This window comes from Panthera uncia (genome assembly GCF_023721935.1).
Source record: "Panthera uncia isolate 11264 chromosome D3 unlocalized genomic scaffold, Puncia_PCG_1.0 HiC_scaffold_8, whole genome shotgun sequence".
NCBI classification, from domain to species: Eukaryota; Metazoa; Chordata; class Mammalia; order Carnivora; family Felidae; genus Panthera; species Panthera uncia.
In genome coordinates this window covers 49632421-49656604 of record NW_026057586.1, presented here as the reverse complement: position 1 = coordinate 49656604, position 24184 = coordinate 49632421, and the positions used below count along the sequence as shown (strand labels likewise).

General features: G+C 37.8%; 1 protein-coding gene across 1 annotated transcript in view; it reads left to right on the top strand.

Moving 5' to 3' along the window:
- Positions 1-1024: 1024 nt before the first annotated feature.
- GREB1L (GREB1 like retinoic acid receptor coactivator) overlaps positions 1025-24184 on the top strand; it is a 280287-nt gene continuing 257127 nt past the window's right edge. The window contains exon 1 of the mRNA XM_049619644.1: positions 1025-1224. The gene's annotated coding sequence lies outside the window, so the exon portion shown is untranslated. The remainder of the gene's footprint in view (positions 1225-24184) is intronic.

Sequence of the window (24184 nt, the reverse complement as noted above, 5' to 3'; positions counted from 1 at the left end):
TGCTGAGCTACCCAGGGCTATACTTGTCCCCAAGACACTGAAAAGAGATCAACTTTTTTTACCTAGACTTTTCCACCACTTCCAGGATGGAGCTGTTTCTTCCAGAGTGTGGGCAATTCAGTAAAGGCGTTTAGTAGCCTATCTCTGGCAACGACAGTTTTTTAAATGGAGCTACATCTCTAGTAACAGGAACCACCAGCTGTGAAAAGTGGAGCTAAATCTGTCACTATCAGCCGAGCATCTCTTGAGAACGTTTGCTCCTGCAGCACGCTTCATGCTCCAGGACCCATTGGATGTGGCTGCGGGTGGGGCGGACTATCCCTCTTGGTCCCCGAGGAGGCTCAGGACTAGCCCCGGCGAGCAGGCAGCCTCCCCCCTGCGCTCGCAGGGTCCGCGGGCCGGAGGCGGGCTCATTCGGGAGGTGCAAAAGTCGGCTCTGGCCGGGAGCTCCCGGGTTTGTTTGGTTTTGTCCGCGTCCTGCCCCCCCCCCCCGCCCTACCCCCCTTCGTGCAAAAGGCCAAGGGTTTTTGACCCACCATTGCCCAGGCCGAGTTCACACTTAGGGCCCTTTAGCCGCCGTCCTGGGACAGAGAAAGCAATCGCGTAATGAAGCAAGAGCACTCTGTGAATGAACGCGGACTCGGCGAGAAAATAATTTTTCTTCCTGGCTGAGTGCGTCAGCTGCACTTTAGGGGGCGATCCTCTTTCCCAGAAGACCCCCTTACGCCACCACCCTCCACGCCCCACAGTTGCCACATCATTTGTGCCGTGGAGTTTGGAAATGGAGGCGGGAGCACAGAGGACTGAGGAGGGGTGGGGGCGTCCTTGGAGGGGGCGGGGAGGGAAATGTGCTCCGCTACACTCAAGGAGGGCAAGAGAGCCCTAAAGGCCACTCGCGGGCGCGAGGGCTGCAGGAGGCCGAGAGGCGGGGCGGGGGGGGGGGGTCCCCGCCGCGGAGGTTCTGGGGAAGCGGGAGGGGCAGCACCTGAGGAATCCGCCTCCGGCCTCGGCGGCCGCCGCCTCGCTCCGCCCCGGGGAACTGAGCGCGCGGCGAGCGCGCCTGCCAGAGAGACGCCAGCCACCGGCGGCGCTAGCACCTCGGAGGAGGGCGGCCGGAGCGAGCGCAGCGCAGCGCTGGGACCGGGACTGGGGGTGGGGAGACCAGCCCCGGCCGAGGCGAGGGCCACCCCCTGGTCCTCTGCCCTAGCGCCCCGCCAGGGCCAGGTGAGCGGCTGCGGGGACTCCGGGGCGCGGGGGCGGGGGGGGGGGGAGGTGGCGAGAGGTCGCGAGGCGGGCGCGAGCGCACGCCTCTGCCGGGCAGGAGCTGCCCTTTGGCGGGCTGTGGACACCCTGCCTGCGCAGGGAAGCGCTGCCGCTGACTTTTTGTGGAGGACCGGGAAGGCGGAGCGGGGGGTGTGAGCGCCACTGTGTTTGTGTGGCGAGGGCAGGCGCCAGTGGCAGCCCGGGATCCGAACCCCTTCTCCCCGCCGCCTCGCGTCAGCCCGCTGAGGGGACCCAGCCCGTGCGGTCCGCGCTCGGAGGCCGGAGGCCTGTCACCGCGGGCTCTTCTCGCTCCCTTTGTGGCGGGAGCGAGGAAGCCCGAGAGTGGGATGAGAGAGGCTGAGGCGCCGCGGGGAGCGCTGAGGCGGAGGCGGCCGGGGGCGCGCCGCGAACCGGTCTCCCCGCGCCTAAGGGGCGTGTGAGGGGGTCGCCCGGAGGGTGGACTTCGGGCGGGGAGGCGTGGAGGGGACGGGGGGGGGGGCGGGGGGAGGCGGATGGGGAGAGCTCAGCTTGGGAAAGTTGAGAGCGTCCGGCGGTGGCTGGGCGGTTGCTCCGCGTCCACGGGTTTCTTTTCCTCACATCCAATGTCACTTCGTCACGAGCGCGCGCGCGGCTCCAGCCATCATTTCCATTTTTCTGTGAGTGCTGGAGGGCCACTCTTAACCGGAATGAGACACAAAGGGTTGTGTTGACAGCTGACCCGGACACGAGTAGACAGCGAGGTGAGGTGTGTGCCCTGGCCTGCGAGGGTGGTGATGAGGCGGCTTGTTAAAGTAAATCAAGTCCCTTAGTCCGTCTTCCGAGCTCCGTTAAAGTAAATTATCTGTACAGACGTCGTTCGTGGGGCTTCTGAGTTAAATCGAGCCCAAGTAAGGTCCAGAACGCGATTCATCGGTACGGGGACAGCTGCTGCCTCCAGCTGAGGTGACCGGGTCCTGCAGAAACTCATTCCATCCTGCTCCTTTCCTGTATGAATGCGACTGTCGCAAGGTCCTTATCCACCCTACCCTAATCCTCTGTCTCCTGTCCAAAAGATGGAAACCAAATTTTAATTTCTACCTTTCACACCTTTACAACCGCTCCCCTCCCCGAAATCTCACTTAAATCTCGTTTTAAAACCCAGCCATTTAAATATGGGGAAGAGCTTTTCTGCAAAAAGCTTTAAAATTAAATGTCCCCCCCCCCCCCTTAAGAAACCTCTCATCCCTCTGTACATTTTCTTATGCTTTGGATCCTGGAATTCCGTTTTGAGTTTTGTGACTGTGCTGGTTCTTTTTCTTTCTGAATATTTCTATGTGATGTTACAAGTTGCAATGCTGAAATGTTATGTAAAAGAGAAAAATAAAATAATTGTTTCGTTGAAAATAGTAATAGAATTACATGGATATAGGCAGGTGTTTAAAGGAAAATTTTAAATTGATATTGAAAAGTAATATGCAGTATGGAAACCAATTTGACAATAAACTTCATATATTGAAAACAAAAAGAAAAGTAATGTGCATAAGGTAAGAATTCCAAACAGTGTAAAGTAAGTCTTCTCTCGCCCACTCCATACTCCCAATGTCCTCCTTCCCAGAGGCAACCACTGTTGTCCAATTTTGTATATTCTTCCGTGAATCTTCTATTACAATGGAATTACATTATGGAAATAAAGGCTGAAAAGACATGGAGTACAAGAGACCAACCTCCGTATCAATGATGATGACTATGTGATTATCCACTCATGATGACTTTAGAACCGTTTATTTGGGCTAAGGCACTTGTAGTCGAAGGTCAGTTAGAGTGCTAAAAATCTTAAAACATGTACACTGTGGAAAGCAGGACTATTAAACCATTATCCCTGCCCCTACCCCCCACCCTCACTAATTTCTCTACACTGGTTTTTTATAACCTTTTTTGAATTTTTCCCTCCATTTTGGAACTCCTTATGAAGTAAAGGATAAGCACTGTAGCTAACTCTGTCCAGTGCAGTGTATTATTAGACATTGAAAAGACATAATTATACACTCCCATTGGCATAATATGAAAACTTAATGGTAAGGGAGAAATACAGAGGCCAAGTTTAAGACATTTGGTCACATCTAGTTCCAGGCTTGCATTTACCATAAACTAGCTAAATGAAATAACTTTCTTGGAAATGCTTTTTTTTTCCCCCTCCTCAGTTAAATAAATGAAGTGAACTACTTGGTTTCCAAGAGTCCTTCTAATCCAAAATTTTGTGATGAAAATAATAGTACTGCAGGTGTTCTAAGACTAGCTAAGGATAACCCAGTTGGACCTGTGTGTATTAGACAATAGAGTGACACACACACAAAAAATCCTGATTTGTAGATTCATAAAAAGGAAGTTAGAGGCGTTTAAACTACATTCCTGTTCTTATGAGATTGATATCATTGAGGAACAGCTACTTCACTTTCCCACAAAATGTCTGTTTATGTTACTGATAGAGGCCGAACTCTGCGCTGAATGGGCCTCTGTGTATCACCTTGTATGGCTAAGGAGACTGAAATTTTTCCCTAAAAATGGTGCCATTTTAAGGGAAATTACTCTTACTAAACTCTTAACTTTTCTTTTTGGTAAGTGGAAATGAAGTTCTTTTACCTACTTCAAAGAAAGCTGACATAATTTAATTAGTAATTCTCAAAAGCATTTAGAATGTGAATATTCTTATAACTCTTTTAGTTGCAAGTATTCACTTAGAGGTCATGTTCTTAACAGGAAAGTTTTCTAATCTCTAAAATACCTGCAAACTCTGGGCAAATAATCCCTGATGGGTGCAGGGAGCTGAAGAGGGATTGCAAGGTTATGAGAGTAAAAAAACTTAGTTGATTTTAGTCGCTATATATGATCTCAACTAAGGGGTTTCAAAAGTACACTGTAAATGGTGATTGCAAAAATCATAGATGTTAAGAAGGAGGTTTCATACTTTAAAGCTTCAGAGTCACCAATAAGGAGTATTATGTAATTATTTTGAATAAGTCTGTAATATGAATACATTATTAGTGAAGTTTTAGGAATGTTTGGGATGGTAAGAATATAAGTTAGAAGAATGAGTTTGTAAGGGTGCTTAGAGTAATCTTGATTGACAAGACTGACAAAAACAAAAGAAAATTAAGTACTAGCAGTGAAGTTCGTCCAAAATGGTAATAGTTTTTGTTTCTTCCAGCTCCCTTCTCAGTCTTGCCGTATGAAATATATATTTTTACAGATGTCGTATCATACTATAGTTACATTTCTACTCTGATTTTTTCCATAAACATTTTTTTACAATTTACTCCCTATTATTTATAGTAATTTCATAATAGTTTATCTAGTTAAGGTACCATAATTTACTTAGCCCTTCCTCTATTAGGGAATTTTCCAGTCATTAAAAAAATATGATGACCGTCCTTGTGAAGGTAACTTTCTTTTTCTTCCCCTTCCCCTCCTTCTTCTCCTTCTTCTTCTTATTTTAACTTCTTTAGGATTATTTTTTTAGAGAGGTAGTAATGGTATTGTAAATAAGTGGGCTCTAAAATTAAAGGTTCAGGATTCAAAAAATAGCCCCATCACTTATTGGCAAAATTGGGCAAGTAGCTTATTTTATTGAAACTTTAGCTTCCTAAGTTATGTAGCATTCTACAGAGTTAAGATAAAAAGCAATAGCATGATGAAAACACAAGTAAATGTTAGCACTTATTTTTAACAGGACATTTCCAGATTCCTGGTAATTTCCAAATTACTTTCCCAAAGGATTTTATAAATTTATACTGTCATTAACAATCTATGTGTGCGCTTATGTTGTAGTAAAACATATATGTTATTGCAACTAATTTGATCAATGTAAAATTGTATCCCTTTGTTTTGATTTGTATTTCTTTGGTCTTGTGCAAAGTTAGAGGTGGTTTTTTTTTTTCAGCAGTATTGCTACAGTTTTCTAAATGGAGTGGTAGACATTTTATGGCCTCAGTCATTTTGAACTAGACTATAAGACAGGCATATAGGACAGGTCAATTACAACACTAATCAAATCTCCCAGTAGGTTCTTTCAAATTAATAGTAGTGTTTTTTGTTTTTTGTTTTTTTGTATTTGCCGTCTATGTATCAGTCTAACTAATTGTTATTATTATTATTTTAAATCTTAGAAAAGTACCTGTTAAGGTTAGTAATATATCAATTCTACTTAAGTGAAAATGCAGTCCTTTTTTTCCCCATTGAAGGGCTGATTTATAATTAGTATTGTGATCACAATTTGGTGGATTTTTATTAGGAATCCTTCTCAAAACTTGGGGAAAAAATCAGAGAGAAAGTTTCACGAGCTCTAATCATGGTATCTTTTAGCTACAAATGGATAATGAAGTTATTCCCTCTGACTTGAGTTCTTATATAGTCAAGGTAATTTAGACTACACAAAAGCATGCCCTTGTAAATTCTGGAGTTCCAGCAGCCCTGATATTTCTGGCAAACACACACCCAATGTGGATAACAGCAGCTCTTTGTGCTGCTGAGCCCCAGGAGGGCTCCCTATTGTGTACTCTTCCTTCCCTCCCATTCTTGACTGACTGGTGATAGCAACTCCTCCAAGTCCAGATGTGAAGCTCCCACAGCAACTCCTCTCTTTTACCCAACTCTGTATTTACTCTTACTACCTACTCCTTCAGCATATTTGATTTTGTCCTATGATATAGAGAATTCAGTATCTTTTCAAGGTTGTGGTTTCAGATTTTATTTTTCAAATTTTCTGTGCTTTATGAATGTCTTCAACAGTCTTTTGAGTAGAGGCTATAGGCATGATTAACATAGATTAACACATAATCAACACTTGATAAATATTTGTTGTTGTGAACCATCCTTGTATGGTCTTTTCCCTTCCTGGACATGGTTCTATTTTTATGGTACCAATCTGGAGAAGCAAGTTCCAGTTGTGTCCTGGGTTGCTGTGTTTGCCTGTATTACCCAGGTTAGGAGGTGGGAAACATGTTTGTTCTAGCTCTTTTAATTTCTTATGTGTTTGGGTAAATTCTTAACCCTGTGCCTTACTTTTCTTATGTAAAATGGAACTAACAATGACTGCTCTAATTGTCAACTTTCTGCATAGGATTATTGTGAAGATAAAATGAAATAAGTGTGGACATGTTTTGGGAAAAAAGGATGTACAAACTCATTTTAAAAAGGTTGTTAAAATTACACGTAATCACTACACTTCTAGGAGTGTCCACAATTTTGAGAAAACCTCACCTCAATGTAGAGCTGCACTCACAGGTTGGAGTTAGATGAAAATTCTTGGCGCCCAACCCAACCTATTCAATCAGACACTCTGGGGGCAGGACCCACCAATCTGCACTTTAAGAACCTTTCTGGTGCTGAACCACTGCTCTAGGGAGTAAGAAATGTCAACAACCACTAGAAAAGTATTCTTCTGCTAATTAAATATTAGCTATAAAATGACCCAGAAATATCATAACATTGCTTTCTATGAAATAAACGTATGAAATGAAATTTAATTATTATGAGTTGCTGTTGCCTTTTAATCTCTCAAAACTTAACTCAGGGGAATTGTAAACTCAGGTGCCTGTAGGGGTCACGTAGGTAATCTGAGTGAGTGAAGCAGAACACCTGTAAAATAATATGGGCTGATTGGTTCTGGTGGACAAAGAAGTCTGAAGGTGGCAGAATTTCTAAGGCTTCACTGATTTTGGTCTGTGGGAGGATGTGTCACTGTTGCCAGATCATTTCATTTTTCAAGTGGAGCTGAGAATTCATATTTTGTTATGCATTTAAATGTGGGAAGAAATTTGTAAGAAAGCATATGGATCCAACAAAACAAATTTGGAAGCCAGATAATTTCCAACCTCTGAGTTAATTAACATGGGTGAAAATAATTTGCATTTGAATGAGTATGATGACAGAAGAAACAGCGCTGTTCAACATTATTAATAAAGAAATGCATATGAAATGCATATGAAACCACACATTTTTAAACTTTCAGATTATAAAGATTCAATAGATCATTAACATCTAGTGTTGGCAATGGGGTAAAGAAATGGTTATTATTATATACTAAGAGTGAAGCCAAATACTTACAACTTTTCTGAAAAGCAATTTGGCATCATGGATCAAGACTTTAAATGTCTATCCCTGTCCTGTCCAATATGGTACTTCCTTGTCACATGTGGCTATTTAAGTTTAAATTAATTAACATCATATAAAACTAAAGCTTTGGTTTCTCAGTTGTGCTAGTCATATTTCAAGTGCTTAATACCAGCATGTAGTTAGTGGCTACCATATTGGACTGTGAAGATAGAAGATTTCCATCATTGGTGAAAATTCTGGTGGACAGCTTTGGTTCAACTCTTTGACCCAGAAATTTCCCTTCTAGGAATTTGTTAGAAAGAAATAATTAGACACATGCACAAAGGAATATACCAAAAGCATCATTATTTATAAGAGTAAAAACTTAGAAACAAATGAAACATCATGTTTTTATTAAAAATTAGGTTGTAGGGGTTCCTGGGTGGCTCAATTCAGTGTCTGACTCTTGATTTTTGCTTGGGTTGTGATCCCAGGGTTGTGAGATTCAAGCCCTACATGGGGCTCTATGCTGGGCATGGAGCCTGCTTGAGATTGTCTCTTTCCCTCTGCTTCTCTCCCCCACTCATGCTTTCTCTCTCTCTAAAATTAAAAAAAAAAATATATATATATATATATATATGTCATAGTATATATTCATGATATGTTGTAAAGCAAAAAATATCCTTGTAGAATCATTTTATTTATTAGATACAGATATCTTGGATACATAGAGAGTAGGAGAACAATTTTTCCCTACTGACTGGCATATGTGTAGAATGAAGCTTTCTGTCTTTCAGCCTGCAGCTCTTCTCATACAGTAGAATGGGTTGCCTTTCACTAAAAAATGGGCACAGGCATTATCAGTATCACACAGGTTCCTGTTAGAAATTCAGAATCTCAGGCCCTACTCCAAGCCTACTGTATCATCAGAATCTCTGGTAGGGCCCAGGAATCTGTATTAACAAGCTGTCCACCTTCTGGTTATATTTGCCTCCTACTGCTGAAGGTCTCAAGCTTTATTTGTTTTATCTTAGCCAAGTGAAATCTCCTTGAACTCTAAGTACTATTCTAGGTGCTGTGGAAACCACAGAGAAGAAAACTAACGAATATTCCTGCTCTTTTGGCGATCAAACAATAAACAAGAGAATATGAGTAAACTCTGTTGTAGTTTAGATTGCAAGAAGTGCTAGAGAGGGAGATGAAGCAGCAAAGGGGAAGTAGAAAGTGAGATAGGCATTGTGATTCTCTACAAGGTGTCACTGAGAAGTGACACCTGAGTGAAGACCTGAAGTCTGTGTGAATCATTGGAAAGTTGAGAGGAAGAGTGTTCTCACCTATTGTGGGAGGGCTAGCTAGGAGGCCAATGCCACTGAAGGGGAGAGGCAAGTGAGGGAGTGAGTAGGGGATTAGGTTAGAGAGGTAATCTAGATTTTTTGACTTCAAAATTCTTTGTTCTCTCTAGTGTACCACACTTCTCAAATTCTTTGGTTAATCAGTTTGTAAAGAGATCAGGCGTCCCTAAATTCACTGTTTTTCAGGGCGATCTGTCAACACCTGCCTTATTCGCCTGGGGTGCTTGTTAAATGCGGATTATTGGTCTCTTGACCTAGTGAATAAGAGTTTCTCGGGTGGGACCCTGGAATGTGCATTTTAACAGTCTTCTCAGGTGGTTTTATGGACATAAAAATCTTAAAACCACTCCTCACATTTGTCATCCTGGACATTTAGTTTCTGTAGAACAAGTATGCCTAAAATTATCACTACTGTGACCTCTACTCTCTGTGGAGGTCACTATGTGAAAGAAGATGTAATTGGTATAATGTCTCATTTATTTCCTGCATTTTAAAACCAATTAAACCAACAGTACTTATACTTATGTCTACAGACATAGAGATTTATGTCTATATCTATATTGGAATATTCAAGGAGACTGTTACCATCATTCTTATCCATCACAGAGGGTGGGTGAACCTTTCTACTTGAAAGTCTGTCTCCCCCTCATCCAGTCTGTTCTGTTTTTTCGAAAGGGCAAATTTAAATTTATTTGATTTTTTTTTTTTTACCATGTCTTCATTTCTCTCTCCTTCTCTTTTAACCTCGTTTCTTCTTCCCTTCTTGAAATCTAACCTTCCTAAGTTAAATACCATTAACATTTTGGTGGCAATTCTTTTATGCATCCCAAAGCATATTTATATATATTCACCAACACGAATAATTTTACATCATGGGATAATATTCTGTTTTGCAAAAAACTGTGGTCATATCTTTAAAAAAATTTTTTTTAACATTTATTTATTTTTGAGAGATAGTGAGAGACAGAGCATAAGCTGGGGAGGGGCAGAGAGAGAGAAGGAGACACAGAATCTGAAGCAGGCTGCAGGCTCCGAGCAAGCTGTCAACACAGAGCCTGATGCGGGGCTTGAACCCACAAACTGTAAGATCATGACCTGAGCTCAAGTCGGATGCTCAACCGACTGAGCCACCCAGGCACCACTGTAGTCTCACACAGTTTTGACTATAGAGTCAGAAAAGCATTCATTTACTTCAGGTTCAACTGAAGAGGGTAGCTCCCTTTAGAGGAGGTACTGTGGCATTATATAGTCTGTGTTTTCCAAAATGTTTAATACAGTGTTGGATGCATGGTGAATACAAAGTATTCACTGATTAATTACACTCTACAGAACTGACAGTCTACATTTTATATTTAATTGGCAATTCTTTGAAAAATCATAACACTGTCTGAAATATTGGAGATGGAAGATATATGATGATAAGAATATTTCCACAATATTCTTCCTCAATTTCACTTGCTGAGAATACACCTGAAAACTCTACATAGATTTCTGACACATATTATGTGAAGATATTCCCTATAAGGTTTAGATTTGCAGCATTTTTTTTTAATGGCTGTTTTAAAAAGTGCTCTGATCCCTTGATTATCCAGTGGAACATAAGCTAATCAAACCTCTGGAGCCAAAGCTGATAGAGAAACTTGCTGTTGCAACTGAACTAAAGGTTTATCTCCTACTCAACTAGAGAATCCCAGGTAGTTGTTCACTCTGATGATTTAGTAATCACTTGAGAATTTTTGGAGCAGAGGTTAACATCTTGGCATATTAGAGAATGGCTAGACCTGTATCTTCACAAGTTGGGGCACCGTGAAAGATCAAAGTAGACTAGTAATATTACTACTAGTAATAGTAATAGAACAGCAGCATTTCACTTAGGACTAATATAGAAATGTTTTACATTCTCTCGTGCATAATTTCACAGGTTGTATTATTCCATGGGTGGATGTGAAAACAAACAACTGCACTTTCTGATAGGCTCATCATGTTATAATACAAAGTCAATCTAATTTCTTATTTAAGAAATAAAATCTCTATTGAACAAATAACTATTTTCCTCTGAACCTCTTGATATAGTTTTGACTCTGAGACAGATGATTCATAATTTGATTCCAAAACAGTCACATTTCCAAGATAATGGATCAACACACTAAGCACAATGCCTGGTACAAAATAGACCCTCAGGAAATGTTAGGTTTTTTTTTGTTGTTGTTGTTGTTTTGTTTTTCTCATCAGACTTGCTGAATTGCAGGCCCCTGACTTCATCAGAGAGTAGCAATTTATATTAACTGGTTTGCCTCTCCACTAATATTACCAAGTTCTTTATTTTCTAGAAAAGTTAGACCATGTAAAAACCAACTTTTCTCCTCCATGTTCATATAAATGGAATGATCTAATAACAGGTATGGTATTTTCGTAGTGTTTTGGTCGAAGGATGTATAGAAGTTGTTTGATATTGCTATGTATTAAATGGACCATTTGCACAATCTACTGAAGCTATGTTGGAGTCTGGAAGTTAGAGTGTCTGGGTTATGGTATTTCAGATATTTTAAATGTTTGAGGTTTTTTGTCATCATAAAAACTCATGAGTCCGTGGTATGCCTTATCTCAACCTCTCCCTCCAGAGCAGGAACTGTGACTGAACAGTGTAATACACAGAGTGGTGGCATATCTGGAATTTCAGAGAGTGTATGTACATATCAGAGAATGTGTGTATGCATAAAACATAGCCTTTAATAAAAAAACAACCATAAAAGTCTTTAAGACTCATATATGCTTCTCTGCTTAGTCCTTTCCTATTATTTAATCATTTAATTTATAGCAGGAATGAAGAATTTGATCCAGTAACTTAATTAATAAAAATTAACGTGCCCTACTTCAGGTATTGTGCACATATAATTTCTAATCCTCACAACAGCCTTGTAAAGTAGACATTGTGATTCTTATTTTTACAGCTAAGAAAACTAAGGCTCAGAAAAGTTTAAGTAAATTTCACAAGAGTCCATAGGTAGTAAGTAGAAAGATCAGAACTCAAACCTAGGGCTGGCTGATTCCATAGCCTTTGTTCTTTCCTCTAAGTCATACTCTTGGGTAAATGTCTTATTACTCAACTAGATTGTAAGATGTGGATGTCAGGAGTTGTACCTTATGTTTTATATTATCCAGAAAGATAACTTTTGGCAAATGTTGCTGCTCCTGCTGAAGGTGGTGTAGAAGGTGCTAATGGGCATATTAACTCTTTCAGAGCACCAGAGCACCAGTTAGCACATTATTTTGGAGAAACAGACTGTACCAGGGCTAAAGCTTGGTTGGTAAGGAATGTAGTGGGGGGTCAAATCTTGGATGTACTCACAAAATGTGAATGAACACTCCACGAGTGCAAGTAGTTTGTCTCTTTTGCCCACTGTTCTGTCTCCACACCTAAAACAAGCACAAAATTGTTCCTTAATGAATATTTGGTAATGAATGAATGAGTCAGTGAATGACTTCTGTAGGGACATGTTCCCTTTTTTCCATGGCTGTGGAATCCATCCTTAACTTGAGCCAAACTTCTTTCATACTTAAGCCACTGACTCCAAGGGAGCTGGGAGAAGGGAGGGTAGACAGAATAACATAAGCTTATCACCTCTATTGGAAATAATGAAATGAAGCCCAGGCCCTGTGGAAACTAGGTCAGTAGCATTATCTTTTGCATAAAGGATGCTAACAAGAAAAAAATAAATCCAGAACAATTCTGTGGCAGAGATGTATGGAGATGAATTTAATTTTCTCTTCTTTTTGAGTTTTACAAAATGATGTCTTTGTAATCCTTCATACATGATCAGTTTATCACTAAATTTACTTATTTACAAGTTACCTACATATTTTAGGTAATATGGGCTTTAAATTTGCCAAGAAGTGGCCTAGTTAATAAAAAATAATTGAAAGCCATTTATTTTCAGGATAATGGAATAGAGTCATGGTTTTAAAAGTCTGGAAAAAATGTTTTGAAAAATGTGATAAATCTCTTGTACTGTATAGATGTTACAATTAATTTTGCTCATTAGATTTCAAATTGATAAGACTTCTAAAATCAAGTAGCATGGGTTTACTTTAGGTACTGTTACAAGGGAGATTACCAGACATCTGTATGGTGTTTACCCTTGGGAAACTAAAGTTCATGAATTGCAAACAGGCACCATAATTCTATCTTAGAGTAAAGTTTGTGTTTAACCTGTACTGATTTTTTTTTAAGGCTTTGAAGTAGTAATTGGCAATAGCAATTATAATATCAAACTTCCTCTCAGTTCATTTGGATAAAAAGTAATTACTGCATCAAATACATTTGTCATTTCCTTAAAAACAATTTTTCTCTTCATAGTTTTCCTACTAAGCAAAATGTTTATATTCAGAATTCTCCATTGGGCAGGAAATTAACAATGAAAGTCAACTTAATAAGTCTTTATCAAGTACCTATAATTAGAATTGTGATATTAGAGAAAGAGAAAGGAAAATAAAGAACTATCTCTGACCTTAGGGTAGCCAACAATCTAGTTAAAACATAATTATGTGGCTTGTGGTTTTGTAGATTCAGATCTAATTTTGTTTAACCGTGTTCCTGAAACCATTACTAATGTAGTAGATTTATATAACATGATATGTAAGTGTGCCATTTGTTCTGTTACCAAATACAAAAATTATGAAAGAATTCAATTGCACTGATATCTAACAGAGATTTAGTATCCGTTAATTTTTTAAATTAGAAGACATTTTTAACTTTGTTCATAAAGGATTGAATGTAAAATTTGAAAGAGTGCTGGCGATGTTAAGGAAATCATCGTGTGAGTCTTAAGTTTATTAGTGACACTTCATGGACATTAAGGTATCTATAAATAAAACCAAAACTGTGATATATATTTTGTGTGTGTATGAATTTGGTCACTACTAAGCTCATATCTTTTTTTCTTTAGTCTTATAGAGCAGAAACTAATTTTAGTAAATGAGCTCATTTTGGGGTGTTCTTTATATGGTAAATTTAAGGTATAAGAAATTATCATTTAGAGAGAAAATGAGAAAAATCTTATTTTGACCTTCAGTCTATGTTTAAAGCACATTTACAGTTATATGATATTACTTACTAAATTGATATATTACTATTTTATTAATGCATATAGACTATATTGAGAAATAAACATTTAAAGATCAAAAAGCATTCCCTTATAAATACAAGTCACTCTTTACAAATTTGGATTCTCATCAATTTTCATCAATGAAAGGTATGCACATTCTAACTTGGCTCTTGATATATGTGTCTCATTATTATATACAGTAATAAAAAATAAGAGTAATCAGCACTATATTTACCATACTTTTGACTTGAATGGAATTGAATTTTATACCTGAGTTGTGGATACCAGAGAAAGGAAGATGTGTATTAAGGAAAGAAAAAAAAAATAAAGACTTAAAGGATTACTAGAGCTCCATGCTATCTACAGTAGTTTAGCTTTAAACTCTGTTATTCTTTTGTATTAGGGCTTATTAAAGAACAAGATCATAATTTACTGTGCTAAATTTTAACTCATTACATTTATCTAGTCACTTATTGTTGTTGATACAGTGTTTGTTTTTATCTTATCTAAAACCTGGTTTTCCAGAAACTTATGTGCATGAGAACTCTGTTCTGTGTTGACTTTTTTTAGTAGTTCTATTTTGATCTCTTTAGATCTGTTCCCTTAACTCTTATATTAAGTTAAAGTATTAGCATATAAATCCTATTACAATGATGTGTAAATAAAACAGACTAAAAATAGTTGTGTAGTCACAATTTTCTCTCTCCTAAGAATTAGAGATTTAAATCTCTGAAAACACTAATGTGTGTGGGATGGTTATGATAGTCCAGCTGCCTTTGTGTGTGTTTCATTTAAATGCAAATTTATCTTAGAGACTCTAAAGATGAGCTCAGAAAGTAGAAAATTTTAATTTGAATAGTCATTTTCTTCTTTTTTTCACAAATACTGAAATAAATCCTTATTTTATACTAAAGGAGAAAGCTTGTTAAGCAGCCAAAACTCAACTACCTTACTTTAAAGGTTCTTAATGGATTATTAATTTTTTCACATTAGCAATTTTGCCAAGATTATGTAATTATATTAAAAGAAAATTAATTTAGATGCTGTAAAAGCACAATATAACAACAGTTCAACAATTTCCAGTATGATGCTGAGTTTTATTTTGTAGTCAAGGAAAACAATAGTGTTTTAAAAAGAAATCAGGTTTTTGAAATACATTTTAAATCATTAAATCTGAGATGTTGAAAAAAAAAACTGAAGCATACTGACATGTATCACACATGCACATATCTGCACACTATGTTTATATTTAGATTATATATTTAACCACTGCTTAAAACTTAGTCTGATACCATAATTATAAATCAATTTTCAGGAACAATTTCTGAGGGCAAGTTTTTGAAAAAGTTTCCACTTTTCACTATTCCCTTAAGACAGAAGGTCAAGATTCAAAGCTCTAATTTGGCTTAATTTTATACTGTCTTGTTGGTGTTGTGTAAGCTAGAATGCTCCCCTAAGGGGGGTTACCTTGTATTGACTTTAGCAGCTTTTTCTACTTTCCCACAATAAAACAGACCATTTCTGTGAGATGCTGTTGATTACATATTTTGAAGTCATTTTTGTCTTTAGCCATTGCATTACCAGCCTGTGATTATCTTGTGTAAAAAAACAAAACAAAACAAAACAAAAAACAGACAAAAAAACTCTTTGATCTACCCTAACTAAACTTTCTATATGTAAATTTTGGAAAAGTAGTTTCATAGCATGCCCATAAAATAATGTACTCCTGCACTGGTATTTTCAAAGTAATTATAAAAAGGATTATACAGTTTACTAAAGGAATCACTCTTTGTTGGTTGATAAAATTTACTTAGGTCACATAAATGTAAATATTTCCAAGCAACTGCTATAGAGTCAGGGTTCTCTTCAAAGAAAAGACCTTTGTTTATAACCCAAATATCTTTCTTTTAGACAGTTAGGAAAAGTAAAGGAGTATTTTCTAAATATTTTTATTGAGAGATCTTGAATTTTTATTTATGCCATTCTTTAATATCTATGTTTCCATAGAGTGCTTGCAGATTTTAAGACATAGTTCTGTACTTTTAGCTTTAATTAATAGTTGCTGTTGAGAATTCAACTCTGAGTTTTATAGCAAGGGTGTGAAATGTATATTTATAGCAGTATCGTAATTTATAGATTCTGCGATATCAGGTCAGACACATGGGTTTATAATCAAAATCAGTAATTATTTTGTTGGTAGTTTGTCATTGGTAAAAAGCATGTCTGGGTTATAAACCACAAAGCTCTTTTTCAAGGTTGTCAGTGGTGGATCTGTAGAAAATTCGTGTAATAAGTTTTCTCTAGGTTCATTTCATTTGATCTCATGGTTTGAGAAAAAAACAGTAGATGAGAACAAATTAGTGTAAATATTTTTAATCATTCCACTTGGTAAAACTCCATGCCATGACTAAGAAACAAATGTTGGGTTTCAGAGGTATTTTCCTTTCAGTAACTGCTGTGTAGCAATTTCCTCATTTAACTTTTTGTAAGGACATTCTATTTTAGTAAATTAGATGGTGTTGAGGTGGGAGGTGGTATAGGTAATTGCAAAAGGTTCATACCTTACATGTAGGGTTATTACCTGGTAACTGAAAATGATGTCTGAATCTATTTTTGTAGTGCCAGGGAGGGTGGGGGATGGGGAGAATGAAACTTGAATCAGTGACCATCTGGCCCAGATTTGGCTGATTTCCTGTGCACTGCCCTTTGTTTCAGCCAGACAATGGATTGTTCCTTTTACAGATAAGAACTCTGTTGATGACTTTGTGCTGAATCAGCAGGTTTGGTTTGGGATTTCAAGTATAGACTCATATTGAGGGGTTTTCTATTGTTCTGACATCACTGTTCTTGTCTTCAGGTATTATAAACATGTACTTAAGGTTGTTTTCTATAGTTTAATAGAGGGGTGGGATTGCAGACAAGTGAAATAAAATAATTGGGAAAGTAGCTTTCTGATTTGATACTGCCTTTCTCAAACATTGAAATTTTCCTTGTCCGTGGTTTCCAAAATTAATATCTCCCTGATTGTGATTTTTGATAAATCTTTATATAGCCTCTTCTCTATGTCTGAACTTGAATTTTCCACTTGAATCTTTGATGATTTAAATTTAATGTTGTCCTAAATCTGGGTTAGGCTTTTATGGTGTGGTTATGCAAACGGTAAGTTTTCTATGGCATCTGTTGTCATATATCTGCAAATTACATCTTAGGGTGTTAAAGCTATTTTCCTTACTTTAAACTCTACATAATCATCAGAGACTGTTAAAAAAAAAAAAAAAAAAAAAAAAAAAAGGTTATTGACTAGAAGCAGGGACCTTTGTTGCCCAGCATTCTAAGTAAGCCAACTGCAGTTTCTGTAGGTTATCTCAGAAGCAATAGAGATCAGAGTGTGGTTAAGTGTGTCACTTTTCCAGAAGACAAGAGGACGTTTCAGTGCTACTGTCTTGTTGTGTGGCCAAGAAGTATAAAAATAGTAGTTTTTACTTCTGAAATTTTAGAAGGATTATTGGCAGAGTTTAAGTCAATTTTTAGTTTAACTCATCTCTTTACAGCCGAATTGCCAGCTAGCACTCTAATATAGAATTTTCTTCAGACAACTTTTTCTGAAACTACTTATAACTTTGAAATTAAGCATCTGATCAAAATGGACAGCTTTGAGATCTAATCTGTAATTCTTTTGTGTAGATTAAGGAATGTTCTTTAGGTAAAATCGAGGGAACTGATTGTAAGAAAAAAGCTTCTTAATAGTTCCACAAGGATCTAATTATGTAGCAGATGGGAGCACACAGCACAGTGCACTGTCATTTGATGTAAGTAATTTTAGGTCCACATGCAGGAAAGGTGAATAACAACAAATGGCACAAAATGTTAGTTTGCATTCATATGGAGCACTGTCTATTCATATACATTGCTTTCCTTCTCTTTTAGATCTTTCTAATCGACTGTTTGCTCTATTTGAAACTAGTAGAACCTCAGAATTGCTTGCTTGACTTAAATGCATGAGTGGCTTGGAATATGAGGATATTATGGATTTTAATTGGAATAGCATGTTCAGATTTAGAGAATTAGTTAAATCTAGAATAGGCAGAGTTAAAAAGTGACAATGACAATCACACCAAGACAAATTCTACTTTATTTTCCCTCTTGCTTTAATCAGACTAGTTCAGGGAACTAGTTCGAGGTAGAGGATAAGGTCTTATCCTTCTCCCCCTCCCCCCTCCAGGTCACCCTTTACCCCCCAACCTCTGACTCTCCTTCAAATCTCACCGAGGAATTATAGTCTCTACAGAGGCTTGGTTGCAGATGCCTGGAAAGTTTACACTGCAGAGAGTTGTTTTGTTTGGCATAGCTAATCAGGAGCCAGGCTGGAATTGCTCATAGCTGTCATTCAGGTTTTGTTTCAAAGTCCAAGGACCTGCTGGGAAAAACAAAAAGCTAATGAAAGCTGACTGTATTTAGGTCTCAAATCTGTGGAATCTGAAATGATGTCCTGACAGTGTATTCTTATTCTTCCACATTCTTGCCGTTACTAAGGTAACAGATTTTTAGAGGCTTTCCATCTTCATTGTCAAGTATTTGCTACACTTATTGTTGTTTTTCAGATTAGAGCAATTCAGATTATCCCCTTTTGAGATGAAGGAAAAGAGAAAATAATGGAAATAAAATGTCTGAATCAATTACCCTGAATGCTAGTAAGATCTGTTCTGTTCTGTTTTGTTTTGTTTTTTTTGACACCTTAAAAATTTTAGATTCATAGCACATATTAAAATTTAGGACAAGATCTCAATTTCCCCAAGTTTGTAATGGCTGCATGTGTGAAAATCACATTCCTATAATATGAAATAGTAAATATTCACGTAATCACCAATGAATACATTTTATGGGAAAGAGATACTGGAACACTCTATCTTTAAGATCTTCCCTCTTGAATAACAAACCATATTATATGAAACACTGATGTGCTTCAGTTCTTGTCTGTAAATGGGAAAATTAAGTAACATGAAAAGATGGACTTTGGTGAACACATTTAACGAAAAAATGGCCTTTTCATATTTGTTTTCACAGGATGTTTTGCCTTGGTGGGTTAGCACTCATATATATGAAAATGCTGTTGTTTTTACAGTCAGGAGACCATTTGGGGCATGTATCACCTATGGTTTGATAAGTGACAAGTAAAAGATAATTTTTTAGAGAGAAGGTGTTCTTTGGGTTGACTTTAGATTTGAGAATCCTCAGGGATCCTCCTCAATAATACTATATAACCTTTATGAATCTTCTTGTTGAGATGTTGACTCATTGAAAGATGACACACTTCTTTTCAGACTTAATCATACATCTTCACCAAGTACTTTCTCTCCTGTGGCAATAACTACAATATTGAGACGATCTAATTTTAGTGCTGCCCAGATCATGTTCCTCGTTTGGTATCAACACAACAGAAGCCTAAATTCATGGAGATAAGATCTGGCTTAATTTTCTTCTGAGAAATATAAGAGAGTGGGCAGCTGGCCGAGTGGAAAACAACCAGTTAAGAGTCTGGAGGAGAAGTATTCAGAGTGTGTCAGGAAGACTCTCATTTTAATTTTTTGTATCTTTGTTCATGCTGGCTTCCCAGGTTGGAATTTTATCTTCTTTCTACCTAAAATCTACATTTCTCAAGGTCCAGCTCAGGTCCTTCTTCATTCACTAAGCCCTCTTTAACTTCCATTGCTGCCCCAAGAGCAAGAGAGACAGTATCCTTAGCTGGTCACAGTATCTAAAAAATTATGGTTTCTCCATTTTCAGAGGAAGAGTGGCCAGGATGGGAGATATTTGGAAGAAAATTACATACAGGGAATAGACAGTTTGAAAGGGGCAAGTTTAATCCCAGAAGATTTAGAGAGAGACAAGATAGCTGTTTTCAAGGGCTGATATGTGCAGCTGGAATCAGATTTTCTCTGATTACCTTTAAAGCAGTGGTTTTCAAATTTCATTCTGCAGAGCTGCAGGCATTCTTGATGTGCCTTGGGCTGGAGGAGGGTAGAGCAGGGAGCACTAGGCGACATACTGAGGACCCCTTGCAGCTCCCTAACAGAAGAGTTCTACTTTTAACTGCTTTATATATTGGGCTTGTGCTTGATATTTCTTTTAAAGACATATCACACTGCTTTAAGGTTTTGAAATCATTGCTGTATAGAATAATAAATAAGGCAGAGTTTGCATTTAATGTAGTATAAAATGTTTTAGCTATAAGAGACTTCAAAAAATTAAATGGAGTATTACGTGAAATGTGAGCTCCACATTAATCAGAAGCTTAATGACCCCTGACAAGGATTTTGGAAAATTTTTGCCTATGAGGAGAGGTTGGGTTGGGTCCTCTCTTCCTTAGGTTTCCTTCAGTTCTATGATTGTGTAATTGCTTTCTTCTTTTATTGTCAATATCAGATGATTTGATACTTAGCTGTTCTCAATTGGGTTTTTGGGTAAACTCTACCTGCCCATTAAATCATAGGTCTCCAGAGTAGGAAAAATGTCTTAACTGCTTTTGGATTCTTCAGATCCCAGCATAGATGTAGGGGCTCAGTAAATACCTGTAGATACAAGAAATAACTGCAAGAAGCACATGCTTGATTGCCTTATGACCTCTTCCAATCATAAAGTGTGATAAGGGAAGGTATTTGCAGGGATTTTTTTTTTCCACTATTGCTTTCTGCCCTCCAGGAATAGTAGAAATGACAAAGGAGATTTAAGATAAGCTTTTGGTGTTTTTTTGTTTTTTGGATTTTTTTTTTTTTTTTTTTTTTTTTTGGACCAGAAGGCCAGAATACTACTGTGTCTGAAAAAGTGAACATGACCTCTCCCTTCTCCTCCCCCAAACCCCCTGAGGTCTAACAGGTGAAACCTAGAATGTGGAAATCATAACTCTCCAAGTTGAGAAACTGAGACACAATAGAAGGGCATAGTGAAATTTCCAGGTATCCCAAGTGCAGATAGGGAAATGTGTTATAAAAGGATTACATCATTAGCCTGGACTTCAGGGATTTTTTGCTTTATGATTCATTTGATTTTGGTGTTGTTGAGAACTGGAATTAAAGGGTATGAATTTAAAAAAAAGGGGGTATGAATTATAGGAAAAATTTCCAGATGCAAAATTGAAATCCAGCAATTGTGATAGAATTGATAGGGGCAGACAGGTGCTTGATGAGCACAGTGTAATCTGAAACAGCCCTTTCATGCTTAGGAGACCTTTTCTATTTCTTCTCTTTGTAGTGGGTGGAAAAGCGGAGTGTTTCTCTAAGTTCCTGGCGCACTGTCTTGTGCCTAGTGGACACTTAAGAAGTACTTATTTAATTGAGCTGAATTTTATTAACGGGACTTTCAGAGCCAATTACCTGTTTCAGTGCACACCATTGTTGGTGATGGTATTCATCATCGCTTGAAGTCTCCACCATACTTCTCCAAACTCAGGACCTGAGTTTAGGGACAAGTTTCATGATGTTAATATCTGATGGTTCAAATGGGGTGGCATCTGAAAGCAAATGGGCTTGTGAAAGGTCTCTGCCCAAGTTGTTCATTGTTGATAAATGACAAGGGGAATGCCTGGAGCTAGTAATGATTCCAGCATTAAGGAAGTCTTGCTATACCCTCAGGGAGCGGGATGCTTTCATTGGGTGAGTAGTTGGAAATCTCAAATATGTGTGCTATACTATCTGAGTACCTATTGGGGTGAAGATGTCTTAAACAGAAAGCTAGATGGGTAAGGGCTTTCAAAAACAGTCTAATATCCATGCCTGTGTTACTGATGGAGAAGGAATTGGGTGTCCAGAGGTACTTAAAAGCCAGGATTAGAATATAGGTTATTTGATTCCTGAGATAGATACTTATGCATAATTATGAGAGTGTATCTTTATCCATTGTATACATTTTCCATAATATTTAAGCATGGCCTGTCTTCTCAAGGCTGTTTTGAAATTTGGGGATTGTACAGAATTCTGCAACTGTTAATATATCCTTAAAGCTGCTAAACATGTCTTAGAGCTTTAGGCAATAAGAGGGCACTGCACGTATTAAGAATGTCACAAAGCTGCTCACATAATATATAGGATAACATGTCTTAGGCAACAAGTATCTTACGCTACTTTGGATGAAAATAGAATAGACGACCTATGGAAACAATGTGAGGCAATTAAGATAACTGATTTGGAAATTGTGTATGTAAAAAATATTGTTTAAGCATATTAAAGCATATATCAGCCAACTTTTAACTCATTTAAGAGAATATGTTATTTTTAAGGGCTTTAATAGACCTTAGTTGAATGTGCCTATTTACAAGATTCTTAGCAACAGTTCATTAAAATGTCAGTTAATCTGCATAATTGAGTAATGTTGAACAGCTCCAGAAGCCATAAATAGGATCAAGATAAAAGTTTTACACAGGAAGATTTAAGTATATAACAAGAAAGAACTTAAAACATTTCACTTATTTATCATTAAATATACTAAAGAGTCTAATAGTGAAAATTAAGTCTTTTTCCATCTGTATCTTCCAGCCACCCAAATTCCCTGTCCAGAAATAACCCCAGTTTCTTATGTATCCTTCCTGAGATATTCTGGGCAAGTACATGCATACGTAACAGAACATAGTGTTTGATACTTTGCATTTTTACTCACTTAGCTGTACTTTGGAGATTAATGGAAACCTTTCTATTAACTAATGCTCTTCAGCACTGGAACTCATGATTTAGCTGAGGAGTATCACTCGAGTGTTCAATAAAGGCTGGAGGATCAGCTCTGAGGAATGTCAAAGGGATGCCCATCCTGGGTGGGAGTTGGCAATACATGATCTCAAGGGCTCCCCCTCTCAGATTCTGTAATATATTTTAGTGTCTACTGGGGACAAAAGGGAAATATAAGGAACTTACATTTTAGCTGGGAAGATAAGATATATGCTTACATACGAACCATCAATGTAAATGTGAAAAATTCCATGAGACAAAATTAATCTTATCACAAAGCTACAAACAGTTATTGAATAAACCCAGATGACAAGAGTACTATGAGTTAAGCAAAGGGTGGAGAAGTCTAAGAACATTTTACTTAGGAGGTATGACTGTACCTAAGCCCTGAAATTCGAACTTAGATTGCTAAGGAAGAGAGATAAAGAGTGCAGTTTGGCATTGAGGAACACTGGAAATGAATGCAGGGACAATGGGTAGAACAGTACAGAAGTGGAGGAAATAAGTCAATAGGGAGTAAAGCTGTTAGTTGAGGCCATGTTATGGAGTAGGTGAATTTTAGGCTCTGAAGTGCAGCCTACATTGAGTAACAAGAGCCCACTGAAAGTTTCTGAACAGGAATGTGATAGTATTGTATTTTAGAAAGGTGAATCTGAACTATTGTCTAAATGTGGGCTTAGGGAAAAAAGGAACTAAATATTAGTGTTGACAATAAAAGAGAAAGAGATGCAAAATAAATAAATAAAATGAAAGAGCTATGATTGCTGGTGGAATTTTGGAGTCAAGGGAACAGAGTGGAAGATTGATGACTCCATATTTTCAAGCCCAACTACCAGGGAGAAAAATGGTGCCATTGACAGAAACAGGGAAGACAGCAATTCATGTTTTTGGGGAGACAGGTGATGAATTTTACTTTAGGTTAAGGTGACATGATGGGAGAGATTCAGATTAAAGTGTGTATTTGGAAGAATGGAACTAAATAAAACTCTTGAAAGAAATTAGAACTGTGTATGGCAATGTCCCCAACTCTGTACCATTAGGCCCACACTGTTCCCTCTAAGTGTACCACCTTCCAACACAAGAAGGTGAGCTATTTTCCTTCAGCTGAACTTGCATCAGCCTCCATTTTAGGAGGAAATTGTTTGCTAGTAGCAATGTAACTTCCTAATAGGCAAGTGTAAAAATAAGTGTACTTTTATCACTTTCCTCAGACATTACATTCATCTCTATAGGATGTACACAGTGACTGTCCATCCTTATTAAATCCTATTTCAGCTTGTTTAATTCTGAAAAAGCAATCTAGGATGGTGTTCTGGTAAGTTACCCTTCAAGATAGCATTATTGTCTCCATTGTTATTAATAAAATGCATTAGTTATATTTAAGGAATTTGAAATTTAGTGAACTAGTTTGTATCCTATTATACATGCCTTAGTTTTAACAGTATCCACACTGAAATGTAATTATTTGAAACCTCTGTAACAATCCAAGGGTGGAAGTATATGATACGTTAGGGTGAGAGATAAATTTTATTTGCTTTGAGGAACTGGGATGTATCTTCTTCTGTGCTGCTAAGAGAATGTTGTGATAAAAGACCATTATGTTTCCCTTTTTATTTAGCCTGGTTCTCTAGGTGCTACAGTTGATGCTGAACTGTGTTTAATGGTTAGTATATTTGATTCC